The sequence below is a fragment of the Schistocerca gregaria genome, chromosome 4 (assembly GCF_023897955.1).
Source record: "Schistocerca gregaria isolate iqSchGreg1 chromosome 4, iqSchGreg1.2, whole genome shotgun sequence".
NCBI lineage: Eukaryota > Metazoa > Arthropoda > Insecta > Orthoptera > Acrididae > Schistocerca > Schistocerca gregaria.
In genome coordinates, this window is record NC_064923.1 from 514,078,455 (window position 1) to 514,100,403 (window position 21,949).

Below are 21,949 nucleotides of genomic sequence, written 5' to 3' on the forward strand. Positions count from 1 at the left end.
CTTGACTTTCATTATTTTACTTGATATTTAAGTGACTGCGACTGGTGATTCATTACTGGAGGTTTTAGCTTTTGGATGTAGTTTTTTTTATGACAGACATTTTTTTGTGTTTTATAAATTGACCCTAGATTATTTGGAAAACTGTTACGTGTGGTGTTAGCGTACCTCACATTAGCCAGCGTTGCGTGCTCTTTTTGTCGCCGTTCGGTCTCTCTGAAATACACCGCGGCAAGTCCAGACGATAGGCATTGCTTGGAGTGAACCATGAGGATTCTGTCGAATCTTTGGCCGGTGCATAGACCCGAAGCGTGTAGTTAAAGATGTGAAAAGGAATATACGACAGTTTGGTAACAGCGGAAAGGCGAAACAATATAGTTATTTACACAGAATGTATCTTACTTTGATTATTTCACATAACTGGAAGAATTATAGGCGGCAATGGGTTTTCGTGTATGAAAGGTAGACTTGTGATTTCAACAGAGTGCGTGACATAGCTAGAAGTCAAATTTGCTAATAAATTTGAAAAGTGTCGTGATACTTGACGCACACCGTTATTATCCAGTACCTTCTCAGTCATTAACAGCACACACTCGTAATAATGACGTTAACCATAGTTTTATTAGTTAAGGGCATGCGGTCATTCTGAGAAGTGAATATGAACAATACATGTGAGTTACGCTACTAATTAAACAGTCTGATTGCAAAAAATTCAGTATAAGGGGTAGTTAAAAAATTCCCGCTCGAAGGTCGTAGAGTCTAGAATCGATAGGCCAATCAGGCAAAATCGCCTTGAGCATTGAGGCAATCATCCCACCTTCACACCAGGTTGAATACACACGTTTGGTGTCGAATCGCGGCAGCACGGAACTTGGAGCACTATTCCAAGACAATGGTTTTCGACAGACGTACTGCCCCATACACATTCTTCGTTCTTCAATGTATGTCTATCGGTGCTTGTCCTTCGACAGCTAGGAAGAGAACAACACCACATTGATCATGTTCTGGCGGATTCGGTAATAACGCCGCCATAGTTCACGTTTCTGCATTTATTGAACACACGTCTGAAATACACAAATGCCACACTAACTCTTTGTACACCCGTATACTGAAGTAGCGCTACGTTGCGTAGACGCTGCAGCGACGCCGTCAGACGCAAACTTTTTGATCACCTCTTATAAATTGTAATAATAATTTACTCGTAGAGAGATTACGATTACTATGTGGCAGCTGTATATTCAGCTTCCGACTCACCGACTTTACGTTTCCCCAGTTTTTTTTCCTGTTCTGCGATGTTTCCCTAAATCATGGACACCAATGCATTGAGAAAGAACTCATATTACCATATCTGTTGATCAGGCCTATGCAGCTGACAGTTCCGAAGATTCAAAGGCGAATAGGACACGCAGATAACCGTTATCCCTCAACAAGGGACGTATTGTCTGGGCTGCCTTCAATCCGACATTGTCCTCTTGATTGCCTGCTGGACTCATGGTCCAAATAGGAAGACGTAATTGAATATCGATAAAAGCAACAGCATCAATGGTGACGTGAATGCCCGATGCTTGACAAAAGATACGAATGAAAACCTGGTCCATGGACACCATCGATGTTAATTTACTCCACGTTTTATTCCTTTAATGGTACTAACTGGTCCTAAGGATTACATCATAAAAGGCGCTATCATGCGTAAATAACAGCGTAGCAACACGTATGAGAGGTCTTATGCAGTTTTTTCTACTTAAAGGCTAACCTCAGTTCTATATGGTGCAGTATGATGTTAAAATGAGACCTACAATAAAAGGTTTATTCTGTGCATCTACTTCCCACAAATGACAAAATTCTGAAAATCTGCTTACGAAAGCGTACAAATGACAGTACTCTGAAGTATTATGGTGCAATCGCAATGGTATTCGCTGGTTACTGACACAAATTCAACATAGCAAATGCTGTCCTGTCATACTCGTAAATGGCCTGTTTCTTTTGAAAATTTTACAGATCCAGACTGAGTAATCGCTTTTGCAGATAGATAGTTGTTCAAGCGAAAGGTCATCAGCCAGGAAGCGACAAAGTCAGTGCTTCAAAATTTGCGAGGCGAAATTATGTTTCTTTATTAGTTTTGGAGATTTAGAGAAAAGTAAGAACAAAATGTAGGTGTTTTAGCGGAGCTGAGCTCCTGCATTGCTCGTTGTGCCCGGTGCCTAGCCTCCCCTACCCCTTGTCTGTCGGTTGCCCCACTGCTGGCGTGATAGTGTCCGACCAGCCGGCAAGATTGCCTAGCGAGGTCTCATCAGCCGATGCACTCAAAGCATTTCGTTCGGTCCCCGACCTGCATGAAAAGACGCAGGGTGCTTCAGTTGTAGTACTGCATAACACTCTCATCACTTGCCTAATTTAAATCCAATACACACCTAACTGGAACTGCACTATGCACTGACGCACTATCGTAGAATTTCCCTTACAAAGACTGAGTTTGTAGCAGTTCATTCTAGCTATACCCACAACAAACCAGTCAGTATACATAAACCCAACTCACAATGATAAATATGACATAGTGCACATCACATCTCACTCATTTACTAATTGACTACTCATTTTCTTCCAACAAATAAAAACAAATAATCTTCTGAGGCTCTGTGTACATTCTTCTTCTAATCCTTCATCTTCTTCCATCACATCAGAGCTGCTGTCTCCATCTCTTCATTGGCCGCTGTATATTCCTTCTTTCAGTTTGGTTGAAATGTAATGCCTGCCATGGCAGGCGCTCGGGTGGCTTCGTATGGTCATCACATTCTTTTCTTTTTTCGTAGTGTCTAATCTCTTCTGCCTTTGTTATTTTCATTTTTAGTTGTTGTCTTACGTCATTACTTCGCGCTCTATCCCGTAATGTTAAACCAGAAAATGACCTTAGAAACTTCATCTCAGTTGCTTCAATTCTTTGTCCTTATTCTTTTCTTAGAGTGCAGCCATCACTTTGTTTAGTCTTAGTGTTATCTTTCTAATCACAGTTCTGCCATGTTACCTCCTTATACAACCTTTTATAACGTTGTATTTCAGTACATTTTGAACCACATGTCATTTCGTTTGTATGGTAGCATACCTGTCCTGAGACATTTAAACTAATTTACCTGTCGTATTGTTTATCATTATTGTAGCGTGGGGTTTGGGTGTAGTGGGACTCACAGTAGGAGTTGTAGAAGAATGGGCTCGATTTAACTATTAATTTATTAAACATAAACGTTTTCTAGATAACAGAATAATAATACAAGAACAGCAAAGCCGGGTATAGTTTTTGAAATCAAGGCTCAATCAAGAGAATACAAATAAAATGCCTTCATACAATTAAAACCAAAGCTTTGCCCAGCTCACAGAATCAGCAAACTACAGTAACAATTACAGTAAAGGGCCCTCAGCTACAGACAGGAAATACAATAGAAATAAATTCTGCAATTAACCATAAGACATTAAAACAAGTCCCTTACTTAAGATTACCTACATTCCACATAATTTAATATAGGCCTACCACTGCTACCACCACTACCACCAATACCCTAAAAAACGTCTTAGGTATACGGGTTATATCATAATTAATGGCGTAAACTCATACAACTGAACATACAGGTACCAGAAGCAAAAAAATTGCAGTAAACATAGGACAACAAACAACCGTCTGTGAGATAATTGCGAGTTTTGTGGTGATTCTGTGTAAATATCGCATGCAGGTCCGTGGTGTGGTCTTTATTTACATTTTCGAGACGTGAAGTTGTAAACAGAATGGGTACGATATTACAGTATACAGAGTACTACTCACGTCGGTTGTTTGCTGAGGTATGTTGTTTTGTTTGAGTGTTGCAGGTAACATGGCCCATTACGATAATCCGGAATACTTGGGATCGCATTTCATATATGATTTGCCTAACGGCAATGCATGGGAGGTTGCAAGCTTCTACCTGCCTGAAGGCACCCCGAGAGTCGAACTTGCACAAGGATGCCTCCGAGAAACTCGCAGCATTGCACAGGCTGCGTGAGTGGGTAGGCCTGCTTGGATACGTGGTCCTGGAAACAGCCTAACACCCTCCAGGAATCTCGACAAGGAGACTTGCCTCACCAATTTTTGGAATTAGTCACAGTAGCGTTTGGAGTATATTGCATCACAATGCAAAGTAGCCCTACCACCTCCAACGAGTTCAGTGTCTTACTGAGGCGGACTTTGTCCTAATTGGACCATATATGTTACGAAACGAAGTCAGTGGACGAAATTACCTTCGATTTCCGCGCTATCATCTTGCAGGACTGCTTGAGGACGTTCCCTAAGAGCAACGCCAAAAGATGTGGTACACGCATGATGGAGCACGAGCACATTTTGCTGCGATGGTGGGACAACATCCCAGTAAGCCGATATGCCCAAAGATGGATTAGGTAATGAGGACTTGTACCGTGGCCTCCAAGACCACCTGAACTGAAGCCCATGGATTTCTGTGTTTGGGCCAACTTAAAGGTGCAGTGTACCCAACTTTCAGTTAATACGATTGAAGAAGTGAGCAGAGACTTCTCAATGCCTGTCAAGAATTTCAGAATAATCCAGAGATGCTTGAAAGGATTCTAAACTCATTCAGGTGACAGGTACATACCTGCATAGGGGAACAAGAACGGCACTTTGAACACTTCCTATAACTACGAGTACAGTAATATAACTTGTCGTATTCACTCAAAACACCTGCACCTTTACCAAACTATCGGCAGTATATTTTCTTAATGTTGAATGTTCCCTTTTTCTAACGGGGATGATATTTATTTGAAATAATCTTACAAATTGTTCGTTTTTGGATCTGTGTTGGCTCGCACATTTTTGCTTCTAATAACATGTACTTTCCATTGTATACGCATAAGACGTTAAATATTATGTATACAGTGTATCTCAATAAATTACTTTAAAATGAAATATACAAATTGATCACTCTTATAGAGCAAATAACAAGGCAACTTCCTTCGCACAAATGACATCAAGAAATCAGTCACACTCGCAGCATAATATAAACAGTATCGCCTTCTATGCAACACAAATCAGTTGTGCTCGCCGTACATAATTTAGAAAAACCAAAATGGCTGTCACTTTTAGAGAACTCAATCGCACTCACAGTGTGCCATCAGACAACAATCACAACTTATCACACGATAACCTCAGACTTACACGCATGATACTGTCTACTAACTAATACAATCAATCCATCGCTTCAACTCAGCACCGCATAGCGAACTGAATCATCATCAAATAGTACTAAAGTATGCGGGTGGAATTGCTCCTGACATGGAAAAGCCCCTTTCACCACTTTCACTGGAATCTCCGTCCTCTCTTCCAGGAAAGGCCACCAACGCCCCACCAAGTTGTTGTGTCCAGACAGCAGCCACGCCCCATTCTGACTATTAATAACATCTTGTGGACACGTGGGCAGCGTACCAGTTAGTAGAAACTTCCCGTACTTGGCTGTGCAGCCACTGCCTCTTTCCTGACTGTCCGGCAAGTGACCTCTCCACCAGTAACAGCTCCTTCCGGCTGGTTTGCTGGTCGGCCCAAGGCTCCCAGTCCACTGCCCAACTCCCAGCTCGGCCTGAGACGTCAACCACGGTTGCCGTTTCCAAATTTCCAGCACCAGCGCTGACTGTTTACGAAGCGCCGCAGGCAGTCATGACGCTGGCCTCCGAGAGTTGTACCAAGGTCGATACGGGGCAGGTGACTGCCTCCTCTCGCCCCTCGCTATTCCGTCAAGACTCGAAATAGAGAACAGTGAGCCAGAATCCTGAAAACCTGGCCAAAATTAGTTCGCTATGGCCAAAAACGGGTGTAATGGGGCTTCTGAATCCTTCAGATAACGATTATTATGTTAAAATGTAAAAATTCGAAATGGTAGATCCAGTATGGCGAAAAGAATCTGGAAAAAATTAATGACCATTAAATATTTTCGGTAAACATTTATGACTTTGAAGGTAAACGTTATTGCAACACTGCCTCTATTGTTGTCTTTATTGCAGAAAATATGTTGTTGTTGTTGTTGTCTTCAGTCCTGAGACTGGTTTGATGCAGCTCTCCATGCTACTCTATCCTGTGCAAGCTGCTTCATCTCCCAGTAACTACTGCAACCTACATCCTTCTGAATCTGCTTAGTGTACTCATCTCTCGGTCTCCCTCTACGATTTTTACCCTCCACGCTGCCCTCCAATGCTAAATTTGTGATCCCTTGATGCCTCAAAACATGTCCTACCAACCGATCCCTTCTTCTAGTCAAGTTGTGCCACAAACTTCTCTTCTCCCCAATCCTATTCAATACCTCCTCATTAGTTACGTGATCTATCCACCTTATCTTCAGTATTCGTCTGTAGCACCACATTTCGAAAGCTTCTATTCTCTTCTTGTCCAAACTAGTTATCATCCATGTTTCACTTCCATACATGGCTACACTCCAAACAAATACTTTCAGAAACGACTTCCTGATACATAAATCTATATTCGATGTTAACAAATTTCTCTTCTTCAGAAACGCTTTCTTTGCCATTGCCAGTCTACATTTTATATCCTCTCTACTTCGACCATCATCAGTTATTTTACTTCCTAAATAGCAAAACTCCTTTACTACTTGAAGTGTCTCATTTCCTAATCTAATTCCCTCAGCATCAGAAAATATGTATGAGTAACAAAAATTGAAAGTTTTATAATTCTTTCTCTTGCACTTCTATTTCAAATTCTCCGTTTCCTTCTTCATCTTCTTCCTCGACGACTTTTGTTTAATCTTCATCATCCCCAGCATCTGATTCGTCGTAATCGTCTGCAGCAGGTATCAGGAGGGCAACAGTTTCAGACGGCAAAGTCTTCACTTTCTTTGGAGACAGTTTCCGCAAAGAATAAATATGGTGATCAGTTGTTGCCACATGTCTCCAGAACACATCCTCCACATTTTCCATGTGAAAAGACTTCTTGGCACGGCTTAGGCGATGTTATTAAATTGTTTGTTGATCCCTAAGCATGTTAGGGCAGCTGACCTATTTGTAAAATATAGAAGAAATTCTGTCTGGTCAGTCGATCAACCGTCTATGGACTCCTTTTGGCATATTGTACCATAAGTGCTCTTTGACATAATGCCCGGCTATTGCAATGGCGTAGTTTAGAAACTTTTCGACATCAATTTCTATTTTCTCAGTGTAAATAATGACATTTTGCAACTATAGCTTAAAAATGGCTCAAAGCGGGAGTTGCGGATGGTAGCATTTAAAGCTTTGTTCACGGTGATAATAGCAGATGCTTAAGGACGGGGTGAAAAGAAAACGGAATGTCGTGGAACCTACACGTTATCCCTTGTTTCTCTCGTGTTTTACAATTTCCTTGCTTGCATTCCAGTAAGAAAACCAATTGTTAATCAATGATTAAATAATGAAATAAGTGTTCGTAATTAAGTACAGGACTTCTGGAATAGCCGCCCTTTCAAAAAATTCGGTCTAACTACGCTGAACAAAAGTATTTCATCAGAACGGCGCAGTACTTTTCTAGCCCGGCTAGCTGTGCCCGGTGCTCATAAATGAATGTCGCGCTGAACCTGAAATTCAACCTTCCACAACCAAAAGAACAGCTAGTCACTTCTAAGAGCGGGATACAGTAGGCCAAACATTACCCTAGCCAACCTATTAAACGAAACTTCTTAACTACGAACTTTTTATAGCTCTTTTTCTGGATTCTGACCCTATGCGTAGCTTCCGCACCCCGTTACAAAGGGCTCACTCGCGCAAAACGCCGCTAAAACTACCGGCTTGGCGTGACAGGAAACTAGGCGTGTCGCGAATTACTAGTTCACGACGCACTAATTTTTTCTTCGATTGCCATTACTTTTGTTCCGATTACAGATATAGCCACTGACAAGCCTGTAAGACATTATTCAAGTTTACCACATTTTCTCGTAAAGTGCTTTTCCTGCTGTTAGGTTATTTTTCTTTCTTTTAATGGCAAGAGGTGCGTCGAAACGTATCACAGAACGATTTTCTTCATCTTCACAACTTACAGCAGTTGCAGTCTTCTTCTTCTTTGATATTACGTCATAGTCGCATGGTCGCAGTGAAAACTGGGTTCCGGATCGTGACTAGTCGCGGGGCGGGGGGAATGTGGCATTCATGTTAGTTTCGCCGTGATTGGCGTGATTTGCTCTGCCGGTGATTTGTGGAAGTTTACCTGTTATCATTCGGTCCATAATATTATCTTCTGATTACCCTGTCTTTGCTTTGATATTTCACGACCTATGCTTGACACACACTTCCCTATAGTGAGTATCCATTACAAGTCCTGGCTTTCTTCAAACTGATACTGAACTAATAATTTTGCTGTGTGGCAGGCGTAGGTGCTAGTGCGCTTTGTGAAGACAATACTTTTCTAAGGCAGGGCTGGAGTATCGGCAACTGCCCCCACTGCTGCCAGCCACTGGGTATTCCCATTGCCAAGTCCTCATCCACATCGTTAACAGCTCCATCAATCGTCCTTTTACTTCCTGGTGCATAATCTATACTTTCATCCAACCACTTTCTTCTTCATCGGACATGTATGGATTGTTCGCTGCTCCAGTGAGTTTCCAGGGTTTGAAATGCCTGAAACAACATTAATTTTTCGTGGCCGCTCATTCTCTTGTGGTACTGTAAGACATTACTCAAGTTTACCACATTTTCTCGTAAAGTGCTTTTCCTGCTGTTAGGTTTTTTTTTTTGTTTTAATAGCATGTATTCCTGTCGTCATAACTCCTGTAATTCTGTTATCGCTATCCGTTTCGTTCGTATCTGGTTCTGTTCGGTACGTATCTGTCGCCTCCCCACATTTGCTTTGCCTGTGATTTGTGGGAGTTTACCTGTTATCATTCGGTCCATAATATTATCTTCTGATTACCCTGTCTTTGCCGTTCTGCTGACTTTTTTTCGATCAGATGCAAATACTACTTACACTGTTACTGCATTCACCTAATTGGTCGCTTAATCAACAGTTCCGATGATGATTGCAATCATTTGTGTTGTACGTTCGATACAAGTTATTTATAAGTTATATTACAAAATGTCCTTCAGACAGGATGTCATGGTACTGAATTCGTTTGAGCTCTCTTTCAGAGATTCCATGTGTGTACCATTTGCGCTAGGTTATATTCCCGGTTATTAATCTTACTGCGACATCTTGTTTTACACTTGGTTAGAAATGTAGCTTCGAAGCGGTATACATCATCTTGTATTTTTCGAGTCTCTCTTATCAACTTGCAGCTTCACTACATATTATATTTTGTGTGCTTCTTGTCAGATTTCTGACAACAAACTTTCGAAACTGGGCAGAAATACTACTGGAGTTAATCTCCCTTTTGCATTAAATTTGTAGAATATAAGAATAAACCCTCCTGTGGTTTCAGCTAGTGGGTGCGAGCTCTTCTTGCTGGATGTTTGCCTCGCTATGTGGCCGCGTGGTTTGAGGCGCCATTTCACGGATTGGACGGCCTCTCCCGCCGGAGGTTCAAGTCCTCCCTCGGGCTTAGGTGTGTGTGTTGTTCTTAGCGCAAGTTAGTTTGAGTTAGTTTAAGTAGTGTGTAAGTCTAGGGACCGATGACCTCAGCAGTTTGTTCCCTTAGTAATTCACACACCTTTCAACATTTTTGCTGAATATTTAGTGCACCCTCGCGTGTAACTACCTTCTTTTCGACGCAGCATATCTCGGTCTGAATCTGTCCGATTTTCACTTCAGTTTTATTTGCTTTTCGTTCGAATTTGAGTTTCGAGTTTTCCCTGGGATGCTCGGTGCTTGTTCACTCTATAGCAGTTAGTTGCTTCTCGAGTTCTAGTTCTTACTATTTTCTATCCTCTTCTTTTTGTATCTCCTTTTCTTGCCTCCTACGAAGTTACTCTTAGCTTCCCGATTACTGTGTCCTCACTGCGCCTGAGCTCCCTAAAGCTTTCTTCCTACTTTTTGCTGCCTCCTTTCTTATTTTTAGCTCCTTAACGCTTTTTTCTTGCTGTCTGAGTAATTCCTCTTGACTTCATTTTGGCTCGTTTTTTCGATTTGTAACTGCATTCTCCCGACGCTCCATTACCTTACTAGTTGCGTCTTTCTGTCTTTACTTTACTTTTTCCACAACGAGCGCAGCTATTACTCTATTACTTAGCACTCAAAAGATATTTGTCTCTCAGTGATTTCGTTTCATTCTTGTTGGGGAATTTCTTCTTCCTCGCTTTTAACCATTATATGCTTTCTGTCCACGCTGAATAGGCTACAATTTCCCGCTTCAAATTTGTCGTCCAACAACTCATTATACGTCTTCCTGTGGTCAGAAGGCCTCGAGTCTGCTACCTCTGGTTCCGTTGCAGCATCCAGTTCGTGCAACGAAACTTCCGAGTAATCGATTACATCTTCCTGTCCTTCCATGATTACAGCTGCGATAAATAAGTAACATAGGTAAATAAGTAAGTAGTCGCATTATCTTAATATTACCACACAGTTCAAAAAAAACTTCAGTAGCGATATTCGGTAGGTCTAGCTCAGATTTCGTGAGTTATCTCACTCGCTCGTTTCACTCACCCGTTCACTATCTCACAAAAACTTACCTAGATCTTACCCAATATCTCTACTACACTCAGTTTCTATTTTCATTTTTAAAAGCGTTTTTTATAATAAATTAGTTTTAAAAAATTGAGAAAAATCACTATTTCTTCTAAACATGTTCACTTATAAAAAAAAAATTCTCACAAAAGGCGTACATAAGAAAAAAATAAAATATGCCTTTTTTATAAAAGTTACAACTAAGAAAAAACAAAAAAAGAAGTATGGTGAACATAAGAAATCTATTCTGTACCTAACTATTTTCTATCTGTTTCTTCTTGACCAACGATAAGATCTTTATAGTAAATGTTTTGTTAACAATTCTACCAAAAACTGAATGAGAAATAATTCATTCTCAAAAAGTGCAAAACCTTCGGTGTCTTTTTAAGAAAAGCCCTCCGGGTTTCTAGATGTTACTCTCTTTATTTCATTTCGCATGGGGGCTTTGTTTTACTGAACGTCACTGTTGTTCTGCGATTTGGCTGCTAACCATCTTCCACCCATCTTCTTCTGCCCTGTATTGGTCAGTATACATTGGTAAGTAGTGGGAGAGGTGCTTCTGACGATGTTCTTCTTGATGTACTCGAGCAATGGATGACATAGCAAATTACAATAGTACTGGCGAGCCAAACCAATTCTGTGGAAATTCAGCTGCGCCCACAGCGCTATGTATTAGCACTCACAAATCGTATGTATATTTCGTATTGGAGTGACAAAGTACATTATTTTCCTTCAGTTATTACTCTTATATCAGAAAATGCGTGTAAACAAGACATAAATGTGATTTTGAACACCAAAATTAAAATTAAAAAAGAGAAAATTCCGTCTAAAGTGATGTCTGTACTGTATTAATTCTACTGAAACTTACGCCAATGCCATCTGTCATATACCCTCGAAACTCTTCAAATGTATAATGTTCATTTCAGTCACTTAGAAAAGATAGGAATCGGTTTAATTAGCTTCAGTTCAAAATTTAAATCATCAAAATCGTTTAAAAATAGCTAAAGGATCGAAATAATAGTTTTCTGTACTCAGAGACATCTATGAAAAGCTCTCAGCAACTGGCGCTGTTCCTTGTCGTGCGAGGAGCAACAGAAATAGAGATAAAAGGCGGAGCAAGTGGAAGGCAGGGCTAGTCATCTCAAGGCTAGATTGCTAGTGGAAATCTATCGGCTTGCATTTCCTGCAGCGCTCAGTTGGCCATAAGGACTTATAGGAGAAGGACCTATGCATTTTTCTCGTGCATGCCAATGACCAGAAAAGATCGTTCACCTTCAATGAACTTAGTTCTTTCTAACGGGCGTTCGTCGTCGACATACTGAGCTCTTTACAATGATCGATTCTTCAGTCAGTTATTAACCGGTTTTAAGCTCACATAATCTCCATATTAATACTTCTCTGTTAATATTATGTGTTTTTTCCATATATAACTATATAAGCAAGTGTGTCATTTGGAATTTTATCATTAAAAGTATCACATAATTTCATAGTCGTCTTTTGGTTTGTCACAATCTTCTTCCTACGAGTCATGTTGATAACATAAATTGGATAATTTTTTTATGAAATTACAAGGACTAATATCTATGTCTGCTCTGACTTGTGCGACTCATTTAAAATCGAGAAGTGCATCATCTGCTTTGAGAAAATTGTTTGGAGGATTAATATTCCACATCTCCTGTAGGAAAATTTCGTTTTTTTTCCATTTTACATGTGTGTGTTCTGTAGTTTAACGTCACTTAATAATAAAGAGTTAGTTTAATAATAGAGTCGACTGACTGATTATTTTTATTATATGTCCGAAATGTAATGAATACAAAATATGGCATATCAAATTCTACTGAGTTAGAGTAAAGCATGATAACTAACTCAAACTCTTCTTTCCAATTAATCCTGCAACCTCTACACTTTGTAGTTTAGAAAAAGATATTGAAATTTTTAATTATTCAGTATATTTTATCGTTGTTCTAACTCGTAATTTGGTTCATATTTAACAATACGAACGAGAATTTCCATCGATTCTATGACAATTTTATCTTCTTTTGGAAGTGTATCTCTTATTTCTTTCCATCGATTCTATGATAATTTTACCTTCTTTTGGGAGTGTATCTCTTATTTCAACTCCAAAATGATTATAATCAGGCCATCTAAGAATTTCATCTACTGAACTAGAAGACTCTGATAAAATTGCAGCTGAATCACCTTCCCCCATAATTTTTCTATAATTTTTAAAAAATCCACCAAGCATTGATAATGGATAAACCACTCCATTTTTCTTACTTTTTATTTTCCCATTATTAAGTATATGACTTTATGCTTATTTTGTCAGATACAGATGCAGTCAAATATAACATAGGTGTTGATGAACTAAAGGATGTTCGACTCTAAAAAAAATTATTTCCTTTCTTTATGGTCACAAAATCAAACAATTTTGCCACATGATTATCGTTTAATTTTTATTGGATTTTTAATCACATGTTGGTTACTCCAATTGTGACCCATCAGGATTAGCTATTACGATTCTTAAGTTACTGTATAACTGTCCATTGTCAGGATTGAACCATCCATCTCCAGCATTTCAATATCTGTAGCTGTCATCTGTGCATTTAAATTATTTTTTTGTCTTCTCATTCACAGGAAATGAGTGGAACTGATAATTCTTAGTTTTATTCGTGATTTATTATGAATAAAATTTATTAAGACATTTATAAAACATCTGTTACAGAAGCACTATTAAAAACACTCAAACTGTCACTTTCTTCAATTACAGTTGTTTGTAAGTCTTAACTTTATCGTGAACTGTAACATATACAGGATAATATGGTTCATAAATCATTGGTCTTCCAAATTCTGCAATAATTTTAGTTTCTCGATGAAAATGTCAGAATGTTTTTCACAAAATTCCATCAATTCGATTAAAATATATATTGATTCAAATGGAATGATTTTAGGAACCTTATTAGCAACAGTCTTTTTATTAGATTCAAATATTTGATTATTACATCCTAGTACACTTGCAATATTATCTTCTATTATATACATATCATGCTCAATAGCTTTTTTAAAATTTCAGCAGCTTTAATGTGAGCATTTGGCTTTTTCAAATGAACAAAGTATCTAAATTTTTTAAACTTAACTGAGGTAAAGGAATTGTTATCGATTCTCTATCACGATATAGTTTATTATTCTTAGATGCAATATTTGGAGTTTAAAAAGTTGTATAAAAAAAACGATATAATGTAACATTTTCGTAAGTTTCTCTTATGGGAAAAGTTAATCTTTTCTTAAGAACAGATGATTTATCAGTCAACTTAAAGAGATGATCCATTTAGACTAATACAAATTTGTTTAAATAAATTATGAATTGGAATCTGAAAATAAGAATTCTAGAAAAGAAATCAAAAATTAAACATGGTAAACTTTTACGAACTAGTGGTTGTGGTAAGACTACACTAATGACTGACAATTACATTCTAGCACCAGGATGGTTGAACTGGAATGAAATTATTCATTTATACGTTTATTCTAAGAGTTTAGATCAACCAAAACATCAAGAATTTATAAAAAGGTGTGAAAAATTGAAGGAAAGTGTAACAAAATAATTGCTACTTTTGTTGAATATAATAACGAAATTATTCTATTGGATCAATGTCTAGATAATGCAGTAGTAGTATTTGACAATTTCATTCTTGAAATCCAGGATACAGTTAGTGAATATTTTATTAGAGGTAGATATATAGGAATACATTGTTTTTACTTAGCTCAAACTTATTCAAAAGTACCAAACCATTAGAGACAATCCAATTTTTTGAATACTTTCTGACATGATGACATAAATTTAAATCATATTTATCATGAGTTTGTTAGTGATGATTTAAAGTATGATGGTTTTAAAGAAATATGTAGCAAATGTTGGAATGATCATTTTGGATTTTTTACAATAGATATGACTAGAAAGGCAAATGGAGATAAGTTCAAAAATAAAATATACAATTTCATAACAACACTCTTGATTCTCTTACAACCTAAACATTAAACAATAATGTTAAGAGCAGTACATGTTTAAAAATAATTGATTATTATTTTTCATCTCTAATAAATGTTTGCAAAATATAATCCAGAAGCTAAATGAAATAGAAAGGAACCTGAAGAATTAAAAGAATATTTCAAACTTTGGAAGAAACAGCCAATAACAGAATATGAAAAATATGAAAAGGAAAATCAATGCATTCAAACAAGTAAAACAAGTAAGCGAAGGTTTAAGTGATAATGTTCTGAAGGTTATTGAAGAAAAGAGAGAGGTTGAAAAACAAATAGTTCCTTATCACTATCAAGCAAATTATCATGATATGTTTCCTATTCCATCGACACTGTCAGAAACTTCATTTGACAAAAGTTCGTTTCGAACTGAAAGTTCATCACCACAAATACAAAAACATCTTGAAGAAGTTCTGAAAACTGGTAGAAGAAAAGGAGAAAGGAAAACATATTTTACCTAAAACTACGGTATTGGTCCAACAACATCAAAATATGTTAGTGCTCTTAATGATAAAGATTTTGGCTTGCATTTTGAAAATGATAAACATAACCATATTTATTCGAATCTAAGCCACACCTGAAAAATGAGGCTCGAAATTAAGGAAAAAAATTTTTCCCGAATCTAAGCTGCACTTGAAATTTGGGACTCAAAATTCAAGGGGAGGGAAAGTTTAAAGCCGCATCTCCAAATCGAAACAAAGTTGTTGGTCCATTGTAATATGTGACACAATTTAGGTCGAAAGAATAACAATATAGCTACAGTACTTTGGTTCGAGTCATTTAGCTTTACCGGGTAGCCACTGCTGTGCGTCAGGTGCTCTATTCATATTTATACGGTAACCCTTCCTTTTTCACGTGCTTCATCTGGTTTGCATTGGTTGCTTATTTTTCATTGATCTGGTAAGTGCCATTCTTTTTGTTATAGGTGTTTATGTCATCTTAAGCTGAAAATGCATTACTGTACTGTGGCATGCATTGTTTGTCGCATTCTGATAATGAGTGTTTACGGTCTATCGCCACTCACAGCATGGCTTGCTTTTTCGCACGCTACCGCCGCTTACAATTAAAAGAAAAGAGAGGAATCGTCTTATTGGCGAAACAATGGCAATGTAGTGCTTTTTGTTGTTACTTACACTGCTAATTTCTTTGATAATGATCAACAAGAACCAAACAATAGACTGCATATGATAGATGTCCTGAACGAGAGTTTAGCGAAAAATTTTCTCCGTTTGAAAATCATTGCAGTCGCCTCTTTAGTACATTATATTCTGCACAGAAATTAGTGTTATCTTAGATTTAAAAATCTAGTCAATCGCCTTGCTTCATTTCGGACTGTATCACTATTAGGCATAAGAATAATACAAATATAAACATGACATTATATGTATATTCTTCTGTGTTTGCTGTTGTCTCACTCTAGTTTCGTAGTTTATTAGGCAGACAGGATTTAAATGAGATAATAGCAAACACGAAAGAATACATGGCAAAATGTTTATATTTGTATTATTCTTATGGTGAAGAGAATGTTGCATGCGATTCACCATTCATAAAAGTTCCTATTAGCAACCATCTCTTCTCACAGGTAGGAAAAAATTCAGAACGTAGAGTTGGCCAGGTTGACGAACATACTAAACAGTCTTGCCAGTCGGATTTTTGGAGTACGTTGAAATGCTGCTAAAATCGAAGATGAACAATACGGAATTTGTATTTACTTCGTCAGATAATGAATGAAAATGCAGTGGTCGAAACTTGGGGTGGAGAAAAAAAGCTCGTCTTCCACCTTTATTTTATTTTATTTACTGTCGCAAAGGTTTTGGCGCCAGTATTTGTCTTTGTGCCTGCAAAGCATGACTGTGTAGCGCTATATATATTCGACGACATTATTTAGTTGTGGTGGCACCTACCAACATTTTTCACAACTTCTGCTTACTTTGCACTCGATTCTAAGCTGCAGGCGGTTTTTTGGATTCCAAAAACCAGAAAAAATTGCAGCTTAGATTCGAGTAAATACGATATATTGGGGGGTTCCACAGTTAAATTATCAAGGATATCACTTTAATCAAAGATAAAAATTTCAGAGCAACTGTTGATTTCCTGGAGCTCTTAACTAAAATTAATGTTTAAGATGAATTTTATGAGGATGCTTTAGATAACTATGAATACATATCAATATCAATAAATGCTATTTTTCAAAATAATGATCCTAGTACTACAAAACCTAAATCAAGTAGAGGTGAGAAATATAGTACATTAATCAATCCAATATCGTTGGAAATAAGAAAATCAACAAGCTCCAAAAAGAAATTGGGTGAAGGTTTACTAAAGAAATATTCAGAAAAAAACTTTTGAATATGTTTGCATGAATGATGTTAGAGATTTTAGTGATAGATTACCATTAATTCATGGAGAACAATTAGCTGCAAACAAAAATTATCATAATGAAAATGTTGGCATAGCACAGATGTTAACAAATAAATTTAGTGAATTCTTATGGACAATACTAAAGGAATTCCATATTTGATTAGAATGTTTGAATAATTTAGCACATATGTTTGGGAAGAGTGAAAAATTTGGAAAAGGTTTAGTAAACACTTTGAATAACAAATTACCATTCGAAGTGCATCTTTCTGGCTATATTTACTAGGGTCATGGAACAAAATTAGAGGAAAGATTATCTAGAGGAGATCAAGAAATAAATCTATTAGATGAATCTTGTAAAAAACGAGATATTGCCTGTAGACATAAATAAGATTTAGAAAGAAGGCACAAAGCAAATAAAGAACTTTAACTAGTTACAAAAGAAAGAATGCATGCTTCTGATGCTTCATTAGGAGAAAAAAGTAGCTGCAAACTGCAATTGCAGCAATAATGACTGGAAAACGAAAATTAGGAATGAGTACAGCTGTCAATGGAATTGATGTTGCGCTATCAGTGGCACCGGTAGCTGAAATCAGCCTTTTTGCTGTGTTGGCTTAAACCTGTGGCTTGATGAAATATCTGTTGTTTACCTAAAAACTATTAATACTTAAAAATGTTTAATCTATGGTTGAATAACTTTATTACATTACTTTGCAACCTACTGGCAACACTAAACCGAAATCAGTTAAAATTAAACTAAATAATGATCAGTTACATAGTACTGATTATTTTTAACTAACACACAGAAAAGAAACAGAGAAAAAACTGGTGGAAATTTACTTTTTACATTATGTATCACAGCTGCGAAGAAGATTATCGAATATTTAACAAAAAACAAAGAAACAAAACACAAAGGTGTATTTTTCCAATTTTACTTGCAGCATTAACTGCAACTACTTCATTAGGTGGAAGTACAGAAGCTATAGCAAAATAAATTCACAGTAAACAGAAGAATGATAAGAACAAAAAACACACATCTTAGCAACCAAAAGAAAGCTGGTGTTGGAATGAAAAAAAATTCTGTGAAATGATTAATATATATGATAGATGATTACCAAATTTTCACATAGAAGAATCAGATAAGCAATTAAAAATTAAATATTTTAGACATTTGCAAACAAATTACAAACAATAAATTTTGAAAATAATATAAACTCAATACAACCTAACCATTTCTGAAATTGCAGCAAAACCAAAAATAATAAAAATTGTAAAAGACGAAATCTAAAAACACATCGTGGATTGAAAGTAATTTTAAGTTTTTTTTAACATCAATTGCAGACAAATAGAAATATTATGGAATTTAATTTCCAAACAGCGACCTTAAGGATCATAAATGAAAGAGAATTAATTAAAAAATCTAAGATTGGTAAACTAAATATTTGAAATGGGTGATTTTCAAGGACATGGATCAGGATCAACATTAAACTGAATTATTGGATTACAGCTAGGAATTAGTAGATATTTTCTATTGAGACGATCATCTTACAATGAATTCACAGATAAAATAAAAAAGCATATATTTATGTAAAAAATAAAGTTCAAAAATGTTTTCTGTGATTTATAAAATCTACATAATATCCTATATAAAAAATGCTGAAAGAGTAACAAAATATAAAAAAGTTGGTCTAGCTCTTTATTTGTAACCCAAAAATTTTGAATTTCTGGTGGTTGATAATAATATTTCAAAAATTGATACTAGAATTAATGTTTTATTTCAAGACTGGTAACTATTCACACAATTTTTATACAAAAATTTTATCTTGTTTAAGTCAAATTATAAATATGGCCTGTCTAACAATAGAGAACAGTACAGAAGAATTAATATGATTCGAAGTCAAAAACACAAAATAAGCACAACTGAAATATACAAGAAAGCACTAATCCTCATGATGAGAAAAGATATGTTTTGGAAAATAAAATACATACATTACCATACGGACATTTTGCAGTCTATGTCTGCTTAAGCAGTCACTTTATTCCTTAACCATGTTTTAAATTACATCAGTTGTTAAAACTGTTTTAATAACTGAATGAGAAAATAGAAAAAATGATTACCTCTTCTACTCAGTGTTTCCATTTGAATATTAATGACTTTATAAAGATAAATATCGAAAATATAGATATTGTTCAGATTATAAAGAATATAAAAATAAATACTGAGAATAAAAGTTATATGTGAATGTGGTAGAAGAACAGTCAAGTCTAGTCTCAAAAAAGCTTAGAAATAATAGTTCATAAAAATCTTGTAGCTGCTTAAGAAGAAAGAATAAGAAAAATTTTAGACAAAGAATAGATTTCTTATGATTACTACAATTCATTTCATCTTTCTTCCTTACATGCACCTTTCATAAAAACTTTTTTTACCTTTTTTCTTTTGTGCTCTTTTGTAAAGCAAGTGAAATGAGCTAGTGAGCTAACTCACAGAAACTGACATAGAACTTACTGAATATCTCTACTAACTTCGCCATATGCAGATCACTGATCTACACATCATGTCAGACTTTTCAGTCATCATCAAAAATGCGTTCTACAGTCTGTGGGGTAAACTACACTTGAAAATGCGCATCACTGTGACTACGACACTAAGGGTACATCTTCAGATTCTTTGAGAGCATTTCTTATTGCCCACTGGTTATTGTTGCAGTGCTCAGAGAACTAAATATCCAAAGAACTTTTGGGCTTGTATCAAGTCGTCGTGCTCAGAGAACTAAATATCGAAAGAACTTTTGGGCTTGTATCAAGTCGTCGTTTAGAACAATCCATGATATTTAGACTGGGTACCAACCAGTTGTCTTCAGGTGGAGGGCAACTGAGTTCCAATATTCAATCAGCAGGAGCGCTGCCTACTGCAGGCCCGAAATTTCTTTGCATACACCACATCTGTTTTTTTGATAAATTCACATAATTACTCTGTGTAATGTTGGTCTCAGCTCCAGTGCCTAAAGATGCCATAACTATTGATCGAATTAAGTTAATAAAAGCAGCTACCAGAACTTTTACTAAAAACTGAGATCATGGCACAGTAAATCACATGGAAGCTTCCTACCAGCATTTTCTATTATTGTTTATCAAAATTTTTCCATCGAACATTGACTAGCAGGCTCACATCCATGGATAAAAATTCTTTTTATCACCGACCATGTTCCTTAACAAATACGATCACTATTAAAGTTTCAATCAACATTCTATGTTATTAACGAAGGGAAAATTTCAAATATGAACAGTCCCAAAGTTAAGTTTCACTGACCTGAGTTTATTTTGAAAACACATTTTTTGTCACATTGGCTGGTTGGTGATTTCGGGGAACAGACCAGACAGTGAGATCATCGATCCCATCAGATTAGGGAAGAATGGGGAAGGACGTCAGTTGTGTCCTTTGCAAGGAACCATCCCAGCACTTGTCTGAAGCGATTTGGGGAAATCATGAAAGCCTAAATCAGGATGGCTGGACTCGGATTTTAACTGTCGTCCTCTCGAATGCCAGTCCAGTTTGCTAACCACTTTGCCATCTCGATCAGTCAGGTCAAAGTCACAAAAGTTTATTTTAATTGTGCTCTTAATCTGGTATGTTAAATTACCACTCACAGTACAAAAAATTTGTATTTAATGAGCCAGTCGAAATATCGTGGAACATTGTGAATAGAGATCGACAGCAAGATGAAACTTTTTTCGTATATGCTACTTCCGGTTTTTGGATAGATTCGCATAATTAATCTGCATAATGCTGGCCTGTGTTCCAATCCCTACAGGTGCCATTATTGTTCATCAAATGAAATTCATAATCACTCGCAGTGCGAACTTAAGGACCCATACCGCGATGACGATCTTAATTACATGCAACATACTTCTATCTGTCTGTAATAATTTGGGTTGCTTCACACTCTTGATATACTTGACGTTGTCATGAGTATAAAATATCATTAAAAGTCAACTTTGTAAATAAAAGTGCCTCTTCTTGCTGCGACTTAATTTATTTTTTCAGAAGCATTTCGCCGGCTTCTTACTCTAAGGCACCTTCAGTGGGATCACTACCTCTTGATTTTCGAAATATAAGCCCAATTTTGTATTCTAACTTTTTCTATCACGCTGTTCACTGTGTTTCTTCTTCTCTTTTGTTGTGCACTAATATTCTTTTGCCTATAGTTACAGCTATTTGTTAGAACACTGTGCTTTCAAAGATGTGAATACTGTGAGTTCATTCTGTGTTTCCTCCTGTTTGGTTTGTTCACCTACAAGTTGCCATGCCATCCTAACGAAGTATATTTTGAAAACTATCGTCTCTTCAGTGTGTTTATATCTGTGTGTGTGTGTGTGTGTGTGTGTACGTGTGTGTGTGTGTGTGTGTGAGAGAGAGAGAGAGAGAGAGAGAGAGAGAGAGAGAGAGAGAGAGAGAGAGAGAGAGAGAGAGAGAGCTTTATTCATGTCTGTGTGGAGGGGTGGGGTTTGGTGGTTTGAGTTTCTGTGGGTTGAATATGAATTTAGTAGCTATTAGAAAGTGACTGAAAACTCTGGTAATCATATAATTAAGTGTCAGGTCACATGTTCTGTGAAGTGGTCCTTGGACAAGTGAGTGGAAAGGTGTTGGGTGATATTATTAATTATTATTATTATTATTATTATTATTATTATGATAATAATCCTCTTTTGGAGTGTCATTCTACTATTTTATCTATTGGTGTAACAATGAATTGTTTGGCAAGTGTACTTGATCATTCTACAGGGTTTTCCTTTGTGCTTTGGTTTTTCTGTGTGTGGTAATTTTCTTGCACAGTTTGGAGATATTTTGTAATGTTGATTCTAATTATTTTCATGTCTTCTTCTCTAGTGGTTGATTTGTAGTTATGTTGTCTTAGATGTCCTGCAAATGTGGAGTGGTTTGTCCCATGCATCCAGGCT

General features: G+C 36.7%; 1 protein-coding gene across 1 annotated transcript in view; it reads left to right on the top strand.

Annotated features, from left to right (window-relative positions):
* The window catches only part of LOC126266906 (atrial natriuretic peptide receptor 1-like), a 1,198,842-nt gene that overhangs the window by 954,086 nt on the left and 222,807 nt on the right, over nt 1-21,949 (top strand). The gene's annotated exons all lie outside the window — the stretch shown is intronic.